At 43.2% G+C, this 17,508-nt stretch overlaps 1 long non-coding RNA gene across 1 annotated transcript; it reads left to right on the top strand.

Annotated features, from left to right (window-relative positions):
* The first annotated feature begins 5,111 nt into the window (after positions 1–5,111).
* Positions 5,112–16,927, top strand: LOC121693326. The gene is made up of 4 exons (XR_006025464.1): positions 5,112–5,183; positions 11,175–11,300; positions 12,276–12,422; positions 16,651–16,927. It is a non-coding gene; the product is annotated as an uncharacterized LOC121693326 (long non-coding RNA).
* Positions 16,928–17,508: the final 581 nt, after the last annotated feature.

Here is a 17,508-nt window from a genome sequence, read left to right as displayed (position 1 = left end):
TATAGGCAATAGAAAAAACACACAGTATAATCATAATCAATGTATGTATATATATATATATATATATGTGTGTGTGTGTGTGTGTGTGTGTGTGTGTGTGTGTGTGTGTGTGTGTGCTATGTCAAGATGCTGGTGTTTGTGGTATGTTAGATATTCAATACTGGACCTACTTTAATGGAATGCTGCTACTGATATAAAGACACTTGACAGGATTGTCTACCTGCTGGCTAACAATCTAACTAGCTGTGGCTTTGTGAACTGGGCAAACATCTCCCCCACAACCTGCCTCTGATGATGTTGAACAGGCCATCACCGCTGCTGTAAGAAAACATCCTCCACTCTCTCAGCTGGCCAAAAGCATTCATCTACTTTATTTTTGTTGTCTCTGTGTCTTCTGCTTTGACAGAATGAATAAACATAGTCTCCGAAGCTCTCAAGCAACTGCCAACTGCCAACAGTCCACGACGAAAGCTTCCTCACAGCCACCGTGATCAATTAACTGATTATTCCGTGATTCGATAATCAACGCGGCTATTAATCATGTTTTATCTGCTAATCAGTAGATCCCCATTCATTTAGCAGGGACATGGCAGAGAGGGGAAGCTAGACAGGGTTCATGTTTACCATCACGACTGTCTTCCTGTTCGTCTGAGGTGGAGGGGGGGGCATGCAGCATGCACTCACAAGATGTCGCTAGTGGCAGATCGTTCCAGAAACTTCCTCAGTAATAATGATAGTGCGAACCTGTATTGATCTGGTGAAGACCAGCGGAAGAGAAGAGTCCCATAAACCATGAAACAGTTAACCAGAGTGAGAACATGATGTATAATGTATTTCATAATGTATGTAATCTATGTATAAGCTATGAAATAATTCATCAGAGAGAGAGAGAGAGAGAGAGAGAGATAATTTGGTGTATATCCTCCATCATAACCTGTAGGACATGTAGTGAAGCATCACTTGCACTTTAACTGCTGCACTTCAGAAACATTTGCTGCTAATTCAATGCTGCTGTCCAAGTGCTTTTAGTGTCTGTAATCTTTTTAATATTGCTTACTTATTGATTTTAATTTATCAGATTGTATTTTTAGCTAATTTATTCCTGATCTGACACAGAACTGAGTACTGTATTTCGCTCAACATGTTACATGATGAATGACAATAAAGTATCCTTGATCCTTGTGCTTTGAGAAGCAAGCCGAACGGAAAGCTGAACAGGGAAGGAGCAAATAAAAATCCAACTGATAACGTAAACATGCACCTTAAACAACAACAACAGCAATAACAACAACAATGATCTATTTCACTCATATTCTTACAGCATACCATATTCCTATCATGTTCATATTATGAGAAATATGCTTGATTCCAGTCCACTTTTGTGTTGGGGAAATTTCCAATCCTCTCGTAGATGGTTCACCTCAATTCTCTGTGTCTGTCACACAAGGCATTATATGTGTTTCTGTTTTTTTTTTTTTCATTTAGAGTCAATTGGCCTGACAGAATGGTTTGCAATTAAGTGATTTTTGTAATGGTCCTGGGGTAATTTGCTGGCACTTGTCAGCTGTATTTTATAAAACCACTCCTACCCGGTCCTCTCTCCTGAGCATAATAGCTTATAATTTCAAAATCTTTACCCTCTGTTTCCCTCTCAATAAATTGAAATTACAGGAAGTTGTTGGAGATGCTTACATTTCCCTCGTTTCGTTCCATCCAAGCTGTTCCATAATTGCCTGTAACAGGGTCTCTTTTATACTTACACAACCGTAACATAATCAGACCTTATACTATGTGACTCTAGAGGCTTCACCACCCAAAGAGAGATGAGAGGCTTTAAAAAGAGTTGAATGAGAGAAGAAAGAAAGACAAGAAAAGAAAAGAAAGTTTTTTTCTTCACTTCTGTCATTTTCAAGGAGACACTTTTTTTCAAAATTCCAGGACAAGTCTTTGTTGAATGGTGACATTGAGCATTTAGGCATGCCATGAGGGTGTTCAAAGACATGTCACACACTGCCTACTGAATGTAGCTCACAAAAACCAATACACAGAAGCAGCGTCGCTCACTCCAGTACATCCTCCTCCCTCCCTTAAAGTGGAGTCCTCCTCTTCATCCTGTCGTAAAAACAAAAGGCTCTTCCTTCCCTAGGTTAAATCAGATCACATCACCAGCCCTCTGCTGCTTTCCCATAAGAGAAAAAAATGCCACTCGACCCAAAATGAAGTCTCCCTCCCTCACTCAATCTCTCTCACTCTCTCCCTGTCTTCAAGCCAAATAGCTCTTCGATCAAAACACTTTTTTTATTATTTTTTTTGCTGTTCCTTCGCACAGATCGTCTCTGCTTGTAATAACTCTAGCACAACATCTGTTTCTCCACACAACACTTCAGTAATTCCTCTCTCATTTCATATCCCATCGCTCTCTCTAAAGACAATCTACATGTATTAGCTCATAATGACTTTGCGGTTAAGAGCAAATAGATGCCAAGGGACCCCCATTCGGCCTCTCTCGCCCAACTTCCCTTCCCCAAGATAAATCGAGACTCCAGATGAGGCGAGGAGAGCCTAATCCATCACATTAAATGTTGTTACATCTGTTATCTGAGACTGGGGGATGATAACCCATAGATCCAAATGCAAAGGGGAGAATGACAAGAGAAACTTTGTGGGTTACCATCAAATGACTCTCAAGGAAGACAAAGGCATCATTAGCCAACAGAAAGTGTATCTGTTCTGTGTTAGCAGGTTTCACATGGCCAAAATAAATTAGCTAAAATGGAGACCTTGGTTAAGACCTTCTTACAGGACCTTTGAGTAGGCCATCCTTGGAGTGCTCAATTTATGCATTACTATTGAGAGAGCTAGGCCTAATGCAGAATGTGTCCTACTTGTTTGCAAATCACAAAACGATACAACTACAGTATGTCCAGAGGAAGGGGTCTCTTTGTGGGTATACAGACAAGGAGCTCTTCCAGATACAAGCAGCCTGAAATGACATGGTGTCTCACTGTTGAAGACTCAGGCCTCATCTAGATATAAGTAGCCCAGAAATTACATGATGTCTCTGTTTCCACAAACATACACAGGTATCAGCATGCTGGAGCCTACTCTGGTACTGCTCCTGTTGTGCTAAATATGGTCTGGAACGTTGTCTTACCTCCATATGCCAATCGTATGCAGGACTAAGAAGCACGTGTGGCTCAAACGCACACATTATACTCAGCACGAGAAATCAGCTTAGATTGGATGTTGTACTTGCAGAGTGACAATATAGCTAGAAATAATACTCTGCCTGAATAGAGTGTTTAAGAGTGTTTGGTGATAGACGGGCCAAATCAACCAATCAGATCAACAAAGCGTTCTTCTAATGCCATATTTTAACATACAAGTTAGGTAAGTAGCTAACGTTAACGTTTTGAAATTTACCATTTGTATGTGACATGAACCTCATCAACGACAATCCCCACCAAGTTCCCATGGTTAATAAGCATATGCTATTCTAAAGCGTTACCAAAATGTTTTATTCGCGATTTAACAGAAAAGTACTACACTACTACTACACATCCTGACGTGTAAAAGCCGGTAAAAGCAGAGCCCTTGATTGGTAGAGATCGCCGTTGCCATGGAAATGTTTATGCCACTGTTCCCACGCCCGTTGCTGTCAGAACCAATGTGTGGCTCATGGGATAGTAGTTCTCTCACTCGGAATTTAAAATATGTACACAGTCTTGTACCTTTTTTTGGATTTTGTGTTCATTTTTACTGTATGTTGTACGATTATGAGTAACGTCGTAGCTGGTTAGCCTAAGGTATGGTCTAAAACTCATTATGGATTTTTCCAGACATCAGTTGGAGAATGAAATGAATGGGAAACCTATACTTCCAGAAACTAAGCTCTCTCGGAGGAGGGGCGGGACTGTTGAGGTCAATAAGGTGCAGCCTGGAATACTCAATCCCACTGCCACTTTGTTCTGATTTGCCTGATTCGCTTTGTTCTGATTTTACAGCAGCAGTTTCAAGTTGTGAGATTTCCATATGAAGGAGGTGACAATGGGACTTTGAGATTCCCTGTATGTTTATTTTACATACCAAACTGCAGTTATTCAACTATGCCAAGGTAAACTTGGTTTTGCATTCTATGACCCCTTTAAGATCTGTCCATACTGCCAAATAAAAAGAGTTTAAGTCTGTGACTAATGATAAATGGCCACACTGACCAATAATAAGGAAAGGCTTTCTAGAATATCCATATTCATTATTGTGATGATGCCTAAAATTCACAAAATCGCTCTTAAAGTGATGCCTAATGATATGTTGTTGTAGTTATAGTGTATTGGGTGGATGTTGCTGTCCTTATGACCTAGAGTGATTAAAACTGTTTTGTTTTTGTTAGTTTATTTTTTATTTTATGGTTACTGTTAAAGGACCAGTATGTAGGAAATAATAGAAAATAAATTGTAACCATTCCAAAAATTATCACCATATGTCATCAGAGAGTAAGGAAACACGATGAATTGAAGTAATGGCTTATTTGACAACATTACTATAACCCGTAAAACCCCGTAAAACCAGTAAAAAAAAATGAGGAACGGAATCTCCTGGAATTTTCGTTTATGTTTTGAACGATTAATTCTAGAATAGCGTATTAATAATGGGCTGTCGCGTCCCCCCATTTGGGTTGCCAAATTAGCAAAGGCCAACTGTCAACAGCTGTCAGTTGTAGTCATAAACGAGTAGCCTATCCTACGAGAGGAAGGCACATTGCCAAAATTAAAACAAGAAACCAATTAAGTGGACATCGGAGGAGCTTCCTGAGATGGCGACGTCTTTGTTAAACAAAGAATATCAAGTCTGACGCAGAGCTGGCCATATTTCTCCACGACAGGTAGCCTAGTCTAAACTTCATCTGCATCGCTAACTTCAGCTAAATATGTTACGTTGGTTAGAGAGGTATTTTTTGTTTTCACTGTTTCCGTAATGTGTAGCTGGGTCATAGTTGTAGAAACGTAGAAACAGCTGCAGGTCAACTAACGTTAACTAAGTCTGCATTACATCTGGCAACCCAGAAGAGGCTCGCGTCTTGAGAACGTTCACCAGTGTTTTGATTTTGGCCTACAGAACGTTCGGTAACAATCCTACACATCGCTCCTTTAAAGTTATCGTTGGATCGAGGATGGGCCTTAAAGGTATACTGCAAGATTTTCACCTTAATATAACCTTTAAGAAGCCAATTTGATGGCAAACAAACTTGTAATAGGGGAGTCATTTATCTAGCATAGCCACACAGCATAGACGTAGCTAGGGTTGCCAACCATTCTGTAAAATATGAAATCCCGTATTTGAAAGGAAAAAAATGTGTTCCGTATTAAATTGATACGGAACACATTTTGTTCCGTATTATTGATACTCAACTCAGTGCAAATCCACGACAGATCAGTATAATGAGTTAGACTATGAACAAAGAATACACAATTTGTTTGAGATAAAAGGGAAACCTTGCTGCTTTTATTTATCCCTCTCAGTTTGTCTGTCATCACTATCCCAGCAGAGAATGCACTTCGTTTGAGCCACTGTGGGTCACATAGGCCTATAGTAGCGCAAGATGATGTCTTGCTCAGAGTTTTATAGTGTATCTGCAAGATAACCAACTAGGCTAGCCTACAGTACTTGCTGCTGAGACAGAGACAAAGCCAGAGATAATATAAGGTTTCACCAAATTCAGCTGTTTGTGATGTTCACAAGATTTTTTTTCTGCCAGTTCAGTTTTATACATTTCAAAGTTGTTTGAAATGTATAAACAAAATTATTCTTGTTTTGCGACTGGTAGAAAATGAGTAGGCTAGTAGGCTACATTAATTCAACACGGAGCCCTGGAGGCTCATTTGACCAAATTGTGCACTCGTTTTTTAACAATTATGAGATGATTATATTCTCAATCATTTTATTTGTGCATAGAATGTAATATATTATGTGCTCATTTTAGTAGTGTAGTGCTGTACTGTGGTGCTGTATTATAGAGTGGTGAAGTCCCGCCCCTTAGAATGTAATATATTATGTGCTCATTTTAGTAAATAGAGTGGTGAAGTCCCGCCCCTTCTACTTCCGGTCCATGGGACCTATCTTTCAAAAAATGATGAACGGGAGTTAATGGAGAGATAACAATTATTTTTTGGTCCAGTTTGAATTGTGCCACAAATTTCACATATGATGTGTGTGAATTTAAAAGATAATTGTTCACGTCAAGAAAGTACTGTTGTTCGATAGACTTCAAAAGTTATGTTGGTTTTGTGCGAATCCACTCAGTGGACTACATCAGAGAGGGTTCAAGCGGAGCTAGTAATCAAGGATCTTTGACTACATCTCTCGTCTCGAACGATGTACGTCACCAACGTAATGAAACGATAAGAGCTGTTATGCTAGTTAACGGTTGCGTCTTGCTGCATAGCTGCCAACTCTCACGCATTGACCGTGAGACACACGCATTTGATTAGTTTCACACACTCACACGCCACACCCACGATTTCTCACGCTGAAGTGTCAACCCGGTCGGTCAGGTGCCTGAAAAATGAGTTTAGCCTATAGATCTACCTGTTGAGCCACGGTTATGCTTTCAGAGACGGTGAGAGGGTTCAAGAGCACCCCTTGTCTGTGGAATTTTCTAAATTTTCTCTCATTTGCGATGCTACTTCAAAAGCCATCCCAGGCGCATTAACCCTGGCTTCAGGTAGGCCTATGCTTTGAGTATTTTTCACGCTGAAGTGTCAACGTGGTAGGTCAAATACCTGGCAGATGAGGTTCAACTAAACTAAACCTATACATGATATCACACATCATGTGAACGAGCGGAATCTAAGCTTTCCAATGATATTAGCGCCAATTTGCTGTGATAAATGGTTCGCGAGAAAATTATCATTGAACCGACGTGCAATTTAGGCTAATCATATTTGCATTTTGCACACAGTGCACACCCATTACTCTCGGTTGTAATATCTCACTAACCCTTCACACAACATGTGGCAAACCTAATATCACAATAAACAGCAAACCGTACCGAATACGAGGATATAAAGCATGCCTCTGTTTTTGAAATTGCAACACATTTCTACATAGCCTCATTGGGGCGAAATTATAATGTATTCTAATGTAAACTATTTGTCAGTAGGCCTACATACATTTTTGTAAATTGCTCAGTAGATTATCCCACTATCATGGTTCTTATATTGTCAGGTTCCAGCCAATCCCACTTACACAGATAAATTAATATATTTATATTGCCATGCTTTCTAGTGACATTAATGCAAAAATATAAAGAAAATCAAATAAGGAGACACAAATATTGATATAAAGCCTGACATAAGCCATATGCATACATTCACATCATGCAGATATGGGTACATCCTGAAAAAGGAATAGCCTGTAGGCTATGGCGTTTACAATGACCAATATATTATCTTAAATGAACTAGCTGAAAAACACAGGTGACCACTTCTGCATAATTTCATGGAGTGCTGAACATTTCTGAACTGTGAAATGGACCATATGTTTTTGTGGTTGTGAACTTATTGCAATATCACCATAACTATTCCACCTGTGTATGCATGGTTATAATTCTGAAGTGCAAAATAGCTTAGGCTACAGCACAAATATTTCCATAAAAATAAGCAAGTCTGACCTCGGAATTTATTTTTAAAAGTGCACCAGATTGATGCATTTAAAAGTTAAAATATACAAACATTTCTTAAATTCTTACAAAACACCCACCCACTTTTTAAAATTGTTAGTTTGGACCCCCCCACTATTGCCGTGCGAAATACCAGTGCTGTTTGTACGCCAAATAAATAATAACCTATAGGTTTATGTAAAACTCCCCATTAACAGCATCACGTCACTAACCACAGCTAGACTGCACAATGGTAGGCCTTCAAAAGCATGACATTTTCGCTTTAGTTTGATATTTAATTTACTGTATCCGCTTTCATGCGTTCATTGAACGTCCGCAGTGCTGTAATGGAAACCTTATTGCGTAGCCAAGTAGCCTATATATTGAGTTATTTTTAAATTATGCATGATTTACTTTTTATTAATTTCGTAGGCTGGCTTTATTTTGTTATATAGAAGTATCTAAATAACCTGGTAAAATGTACCAGAATTCAGGAAATTGCATCTAGTCCAAAAAAAAATTTCTGGGGGAGGACCCCCATACCCCCTACTGAAATGTCCCACCCACTTTCAGAATGCCTCCATCGCCCATGGTCCTAGCATTAGGCTAGATCCCTTTGATACCAATGTTAATTTAACTCTGGGACCCTGGTCCCTACACCTGAGAACCAATGTACTTTTTTTTACTGTACGGTATAATGCTGAACGAGCCAAACAAACATTTCCGCAGCAAAATTTTGGTTGGCCCCACCAAATCTCACTCCAAGGTTTTTTGAAAAGTTGGCAGCCCTGTTGCTGCCTGCTATGTCACTTAACAGTATGTAATGTTCAGTCTATGGACGAATACAACTTACCTGATGTGTTTAATCCTCTGACTCATGGTATTTTCTTCGGCAAGGAAAGCCCAATTAAGACCTGTTGCTGGTATGCTTGTACAATCTAGTGTGGCTGTGAATGAGCTAACGTCACTAGCGCGACTGATGGGTTTGTAGTCGTTGGAATTACGATCTTTCACAATGTTGTAATTCAGTAGTTACGAAAACAAACTGCAAATGTCTTTACATGAAAAATTGTCTTTAAAATTGACAAACATCATATGGGTAATTCAAGGCATAAGTCAACCGGGACCAGAAAATAATTTCTTTTTCGCCATAGACTGCCGTTCAAATTTTTTTGAAAGATAGGTCCCATGGAGGCAAACGGAAGGGGCGGGACTTCGCCACTCTATTGTGAACTCATTTTAGTGCATTCATTTGATACAATTTAGTAAACGGGCCCACAATTTTTTTAAATGATGCACTATTTACATTATCTTGTCAGTATATAACTCTTTGGAGATAATCCTTCACCTCCACAACAAAAGCATTTTCATTGTGTACAGGGGTAACAAGCCATGAGAAGTAGGCTATTTACAAGGGCAGGTTAAAATATAAATATATCGCCACTCTAGAGGGAGCTCTACAGTCGCCAACTATACCTGAACCTGCATACCATTAACTTTTATCATAAAAAAACAGGAGTTTAGCAGGGCTGATGTTACTGTAATAAATAGATTAACAGACAAAAAGAGAATGCTTAAAATAAACAATGCATAAACAATAACATGGCTAAAAACAAAATAAATATGGTTTTCAAATCTGACATATTTTGCAGTGGTCTTAATTTGCAAAAAAAAAATCAGGTTAGAAAATCGGTATCTATATATCTCTGATTTGGATTCATTAAAATTATATGAACATACACAGAGACACAAGATATGCATTTGTTGTGCTGTAGCCAAATATGTCCTTGGGAAAGTTACTTATTTGACAAGAGACTGCCCTTGATGTTTGTTTATAACATCTGGCACTGTATACATCAAACATCACTGAAACTTTATCTGTAAATTCTTTGACATTTATTTGGACCCGAAAACTTAGACAGACTGTGTGTGTGTGTGTGTGTGTGTGTGCGTGTGTTGATGCATATGTGTGTGCTTATGTATCTGTCTGCAAGAGAAAGAACAAGAGAGAGAGAAAAGAGAGAGAAGAGGAGAGGGAAAGAGAGCGAGAGAGTGGAAGAGACATAAAAGTCAGAGAGAAGACACCGGATGGAGAGAGTAGCAGGGCCCATATCTCCGTCCAAATGAGCATTTATTAAGAAACCATACAAACAACTGAAACAAATAAACACACAATCAATCAAACAAACAAACATCAAAACAAAGACTCTTAGTTGTGCTTAACTTTGAAGTGCACCCTCCCTACCTCACCCCCTTACTCTCCCACCACCACCTCACCCCCCCACCCCACCCCACCTCTCTGTTGCCCAGACACCTTTTTCATACACGAATGAACCATTCATATTCCATCTGTTCCAACTCGGCCTCGTCGGGGGGCCTGTCAATCACGGCGTCATGTGACGGCACTGAAGAGGAAGGAGAGCAAGAGCGGAGCGGGGTGGGGGTTGGGAGGTGGGGGTACTGGGATGGGGGGGATGGGAGGTGGGGGGCACAGGGATGGGGGGGGGTACTGGGATGGGGGGGATGGGAGGTGGGGGGCACAGGGATGGGGGGGGTACTGGGTGTGTGGGATGGTTTGGAGATGGGGTGGGAGGTGGAGGTACTGGGTGTGTGGGATGGTTTGGAGATGGGGGGGGTTGGGAGGTGGGGGTACTGGGATGGGGGGGATGGGAGGTGGAGGTACTGGGGTGGGGGGGTGGAGGTGGGGGTACTGGGATGGGGTTGGGAGGTGGGTACTGGGTGTGTGGGATGGTTTGGAGATGGGGTGGGGAGGTGGGGGTACTGGGATGGGGGGGGTGGGAGGTGGGGGTACTGGGTGTGTGAGATGGTTTGGAGATGGGGTGGGGAGGTGGGGGCACAGGGATGGGGGGGGGTGGGAGGTGGGGGTACTGGGTGTGTGGAATGGTTGGGAGATGGGGGGGTAAGTGGAAGCACGATGTTCTTCGCTACACTGCTCTGCTCTACCTCACTCTTGGGAACCTGAGGGGGGGGGGGGGGGGGATAACTCACTGGGGTGGGAATATTTGTTGCAGATTCTATATATCAACCTGCATGGGCTTGTATCAAGTATGCATGTATATGTTTGTGTGTGTGTGAGCATGAGCTTTGTATACATTATCTACTATAGAGAGAGAGAGAGAGGGAGGGAGAGAGAGAGAGAGAGAGAGAGAGAGAGAGGGAGAGAGAGAGAGAGAGAGAGAGAGAGAGCAGGAGGATGGAAAGCGATATACAGAGAAAGGACACACACAAAGAGGGAGGGAGGGACAGAAAAGAAGAAGAGAGAGAGAAGAGTGGAGAGAGAGAAGAGTGGAGAGAGAGAAGAGTGGAGAGAGAGAAGAGCGGAAGACAGAGTCGGGCGGAGTTGGTGACGCTCCTGCCGCATGGCGAGGAGGGCAGGACTGGGGCGGTGCACATCTGCCACAGTATTAACTTTCCTTTCCCAGGGTGCCTCATCCCTCTTCCTCTCTCTCTCCTTCTCTCTCTCTCTCTCTCTCTCTCTCACTCTCTCTCCACACAGTGCCTCCATCAAGCGTCAGCAGAACAAAGAGAGCTGCTGTAGACTGAACGCCACCCGACTGCCATCAGAGCCACTGCAGCTGCAGAGAGCCTGAGCCTTCCTCTGTGATACATCATGCAGTCATGAGTTGTATCTTTATGGATCACGGACGTGAAATCCTACAGTATCCAGTCTATCCATTCATCCAGAATACGTTTTGTTCTTTTTATATGCCAGATTGTATCTGATTAAGGCAATATGAAATCCTCTTCGTGTGGCTGACATGAGCCTATGAAGTGAAAGTGCACACTACAAGTATCTCCAAGCAGGCCAATAAACAGGGCTGAGGTCTCCAACCAGCCTCTAAGGGATAACCCCAAATCCCTCGTGTCATTATGGTCATTTTGACCAAGCCTTTCTAAACGTCTCAAATCAATTGAGTGCATTTACCCATCCCCTGGAAGACATAATAGGCTGTGCCACAGGTGGCCAGTGTCCATGCTCCGTGGACCAACAGCACGGCCACAGGGACTCGTTTGCTGCGGAGTCTGCTGGGTAAAGACCAGGTGGCCCTGGCAGGCTGACCCTTGGGCCTGGAGCACAATATGTTTGTCTGCACGGAGGACTGGCCCCACGCTGGCCTGTGATGTCCCCGAGGAGAGATCTGCGGATTCCCTGTTATTACTGCCCCCGCCACCACCACCACCGCTAACAACACCGCCACTGAGGCTACTGTTGTTTTGGAAAGGTCTCGCTCACTCTTTCTATCCTTATTTATCTCTCTATCTCTCTCTCTCTCTCTCTCTCTCTCTCTTCCTCTCTCTCTCTCTCTCTCTCTCTCTCTCTCTCTCTTCCTCTCTCTATCTCTCTCTCTCTCTCTCTCTCTCTCTCTCCCTCTCTCTCTCTCTCTCTATATGTTCTCCTCTTGCAATCCCTCTTTCACTCTTTATCTCACTTGCTCTCTCCCTCCATGTCTGTCTCTTTCTCTCCCTTTTTTATCTCTCTCCATTCATCTATCATGCTCTCTATCTCTCCCTCTCTCTAAATCCCTCTCCATCTCTCTCTCTCTCTCTCTCTCTCTCCCTCTCTCTCTCTCTTTTTTTCTCTTTTCCATCTCTCCAGACTGCAGGGCATAAAGACCCATGAATTAATGAAGACCACAGAGGTAATTAAAAGTGCTGGTGACACAGATCCTCAGAGGGTATCTAAGGGACAGGAGGTCTGTGTGGACTCCCATCCCCCAGCCTCCACCTCCACCCCCGGCTGCAGGTGTGTGTGTGTGTGTGTGTGTGTGTGTGTGTGTGTGATTGGTCCTGCTGGGTGGAGGGACAGCTTGTGGCTGGGCCTCACCTGCAGCCTGCCGGTGACTCCTGGGGCCTCTCCCCGGGCCACCCGGGTCACATGGCGTGGTCTAAGTACCCCCTGTGGAGGGAGACGGCAGGAGGAAAACACACACGCTAGCACACACACACACACACACACACACGCTAGCACACACACACACACACGCTAGCACACACACACACACACGCGCGCACACGCTCAAACACACACACACACACACACATGTGCTGATGTCCGCACAAACAAAAAACCTCACATGAACTGTCATCAACATAGCTAGTCACACACACACACAAAGATACAATCTTTCTCTCTTTCTTTCACACACACACACACACACACACTGTTAGAGGGCTGTAGGGAAAAACTGCGGGAGAGCAGACATGGATTAGCGCCCCATGCTGCCCTGTTTATGCTGATCCGTGATGGACAGCTCTCCGTTGACATGTGCCCTTTTGTCAGATCCCATCCGGGCCTCACCGGCCACCCTGGTCACACATGGGCCACTGGCCCCACGGGAGCCGGGACTGACCAGCGGTGTCAAACCAATCTCAACCAAACCACTTCATATCAAGTGGCCTGCTACTGCCTTCACTCTTGCCATTACTCCATTTGACCCCACATTGTGTTCTTATTAGAGTGAGTTTACTTACATAAGTTGTAGCAATACTGTGTGAAACCTTATATTATTCTAAAGATTCTAGTTCTAACTCTTAAACAATTCAAATGGTTCTAGTTCTAATTCTTACGCTGGTTGCTAACCACAAACTCAAATCTTACCCAGCCATATCCACACATACATGCTGTAGAAAATGTGCATTTGTCAGTATCATGGAAAGTATGATTACTGTAACCAAAATGATAAACTTTCGTTAATAATCTGTTGTTTTAGTCCAAAGTCACACCTTTATATTCATATAAATGTTCTTATGTTGTCAGTACCTGAATTTGGACATCCATTATAACTGACTTATATAGCAATGTACATCATGCAGGTCAAATGAAGCAATTACAAATAGCAAATGAAGCATTTTCATTACTCTTTTGTCTCCGATAAGAGCAATGAAAATGGTTTAGCCTTTGGGAAGTTTTGTTGTCAGTAGCTGAATTTGGATATCAATTATAACTTAACACAGACTTACACTGCAATGTGCGCTCGATGGTGTTTTATGCCACCAACGTCGTCTTCCAGGCAGTGCTGCCACCGCTGACTTAAAGGCACCTAACCCCAACCCCAACCCTAACCCTAACCCATGCCTAACCATAGCGCCTTCCAGGCAGCACTTCCTTAAAGACAACGTTGGGGGCATAAAACACCAAGAAACGCAACGTTGGGGGCATAAAACACCAAGAAACACCCGTAACAGTAATGAAGATTGTTTAGCCTTTGTGAACTTTACTTCTTGTGACTTCCCATTCACAATGTTTTCTTAAAAACATGTTTCATGTGACTGAGACAGATCCACATTAGAGTGCGGATCGGGCCGCAAATTTCTGTCCGAACCCGGCCCGCGTCCGACAGAGTTGTGTCCGAACCCGACCCGAACCTGACAGGCAAAAATACATTTTACTTTATTCTCAAAAAACAAACGTTTGCATCATGTAAAGCAGACCTGTTGGTTACCCAACATAATAAGGAATTTAAATGTAAAGCTTCCAATGCATATCGCCCCCATGTGTCCAAACCCGAACCGAACCCGACTACAATTTCTAAATATTTGTCCGAACCGGGTCAAAAAAATTCTAAATATTTGTCGGGTAGCCACACTCTTATCCACATGGCTATACACTGTTCAAGGAGAGTCCGGAATCAGCAGAAAAAAGATTAAATCGTAAGAAACCATTGTCAAGGTCCGTGCACAAGATGAGGAAGAATTGGCATTGAACATTATTGAGGTTGCACAGAAGCACTTGTTGAATGAGGCCTTCAGTTCGAGGGGAGTAAGTGTGTTTTGTTAGTATGTGTGTATGTGTGTGTGCATTTAGGTGCATATGTGTGTGTGTGTGTGTGTGTGTGTGTGACCAACAGTGCTTGTGTGTCCTTGTGTGTGTGTATGTCTGTGCGCATGAGTGAGATAAAGTGTGTCTGTGTGTGTGTGTGTGTGTGAGAGAGAGAGTGTATGAGATTAGGACTAGTTGAATGTGTGTGTGTGTATTTGCGATTGGGGGGGGTGGGGGGGTTGAAGGGCCACGGCAGGTTGTTATGAGATCCGTGGTCCCAGGGCTCTGGAGACCCACCTGCCTTTTGTTTACCCGGCATCAGGCTGCCGTGGAGATAATCACCGGGGTGAGGGAGAGAGAGAGATGGGCCCTGCGCTGCACTTCCTCCCTCCTCCTGCTGCAGGTAAACTCTCCTGTCCATACCATCCTCCTCCTCCTGTGGCCTAACAAACACACACACACACACACACCTGCTACTACACCAATATCCCCTGAGATCCGCTGATGACACATGCACAAACACACACGCGCGTAAACACACACACACACGCGCGTAAACACACACACACACACACACACACACACACACACACACACACACACACACACACACACACACACGTGCGAGCGTAAACACACACACACACACACACACACACACACGCGTGCATGCATCAGCATACACACATACATAAACATGCACACACGTCAACACACACCTTTCTGAGATGGCTCGGAGGGAGTTGGGCATCGGCAGGGTTGCGTCCCTGGTCTCGGTCCGGTTCCATCTGCCAACGGCACCTCTTTTGTTCTGCGTCTGCCCGAGGCGGCCGCGCCACCATGGAGGTGTGAGAGGCTGCCTCTCGCTGCGTAAACAGACTGCTCTCACACACACACACACACACACACACACACACACACACACACACATACACACACACTGCTCCTCAAATAGCTGGCAAGGCTGTTTTAAATGGCGGGGTCGAGCGCAGCTGGGTGTATTTTACAGGTGTTCCTTTTGTGAAAGCATTACTCCTGACAGAAGTGCCGTTATTTCTTGGTGAAATTCGTAAACAATCTGGGCAATAACTAATTATGGCACTTACAGAGCTAAACAATCCCAGTAAGTTATACGTGTTTTTTGAGAGATGTGTGTGAACTTCAAGGGGCCTTCAAAAGACTATTTGTGTGTGTGTGTGTGTGAAAGTGAGAGATAGAGTGCATCTGTGTGTGTGTGTGTGAAAGTGAGAGAGTGCATCTGTGTGTGTGTGTGTGTGTGTGAAAGTGAGAGAGTGTGTGTGTGTGTGTGTGTGTGTGTGTCTATTTATGTATGAGTGTGTGCATAAGTGTGTTTGCTTTTTGTGTGTGTGCGTGTGTGTGTGTGTGTGTGTGTGTCAACAGTGGCCAAAGCCCCACTAGACTGGAATACCCCTGATCTTTGGACACTTGGCTCTTGCTGGCCAGGGAGTACAGCAATGCACTGATTACAGTGGCGGTGTTTGGGTGTGTGTGTGTGTGTGGGGGGCGGGGGGGAACAGGTGCAGCACGCCCCCCCGCACCCCCCCATGGGACTCCAGCTCAGCCACTGGCTCTTCTGTGGCATGGGATGGGTTGTGTGTGTGTGTGTGTAGGGGGGGGGGCGTGGGTGAGAGCGCAGCTCATTAGAGAGCTCTTGCTTCTGCTAACTCACCCAGCCCCCTGGGACTGGGCTAATCACCACAAAGGGACAGAGAGCCAGTTAAAGCAGGATGCTTATTTACACTCCACACTCTCCACTCCCTTTACACACACACACACACACACACACACATACACACACACAAACACATACACTCATACACACACACACACACTCTCACACACACTCTCACACACACACACACACTCTCACACACACACATACACACACACAAACACACACACACACACAAACACATACACTCATACACACTCTCACACACACACACACTCTCACACACACACTCACTCACACACACACACATCCATCCTCTCTTTCTTCCTTTCTCTGCTTCTGCACCTCTATCTTCCTCTTCCTCACTTGCTATGTGTTTCTATGTGTGTGTTTCTATGTGTGCTTTTGAGTGGGTGTGTATGCGTGGGTGTGTCTGTGTGACTGTGTATTTGTGTGTATTGACAAGCTGCATTCACAGCCGTGTTATGTTTGTGTTTGTGTTTGTTTACCTGTTTACAGAGAGATTCTCCTCTGAAATATCTAGACAACATGGAACAGGAATAAACAAGTTGAATGCACATTAAATGCGTAAGATGTGGCAGAGTGTGCAATGCACTGGTGTGTGTCCAACAAGACTCCCCATTTGCATATTCACTTAATATTTTCAAAACTACTGAACATTGCAGCTGCACCACTGAAAAAAAAGAAAAATTACAGCAACAGCTTTGCTATAACCAACAGCTTATCGGGTAATTGCATTTGCTAAAAAAAACCCTAAAAAACAAGATCATGTATGTTTTTCAGAGGTTTTATTTGACAGGATATATTCTTAAATCAGTGCCTGAGCGAGTTGAGAGCCTGAAAGATTAATTTAATCACACATACATATCAAATTTTGACACATTTGATGGTTATTCTTGACTGATTATTATTTGAACTAAATTTAAACATGTTTACATATCTATCGTTGTTCATATGGATAGACCATGAGAGTGATCCACTCAGGAATAGTCAAGGAACTTGTTTGACACTTGATTGTCGATTGTTTTCAATGACCACCACTTGCATACATATCTATAAACAATACTAGGAAGGTTTACCTGGAGAGTTTTTTTGTCATTCCCATTAAACTATTCTGAATTAAAACTTTGTGTTATCTGTTTACATGGGCTATGTTCTATTCCGAGCAGGTGGTTATTTGGACTCTAGAATCTTTGATCGGAATAGCCGTTCCTGCTTTGCTTTTGCTTGAAAATCTAGCAGGCAACCCGATTGAGCGTATACATGGCTGTTCAATCATAGTAAGAATGGAATACACCATCCCATTCATTCAGATTACAATTCTAATCGGATCTGCAGTTTTATTCCGATCTAGGT

The sequence above is a fragment of the Alosa sapidissima genome, chromosome 19 (genome assembly GCF_018492685.1).
Source record: "Alosa sapidissima isolate fAloSap1 chromosome 19, fAloSap1.pri, whole genome shotgun sequence".
NCBI lineage: Eukaryota > Metazoa > Chordata > Actinopteri > Clupeiformes > Clupeidae > Alosa > Alosa sapidissima.
The sequence above is the reverse complement of the archived record's forward strand: the minus strand, read 5'-3'. Positions and strand labels throughout refer to the sequence as shown.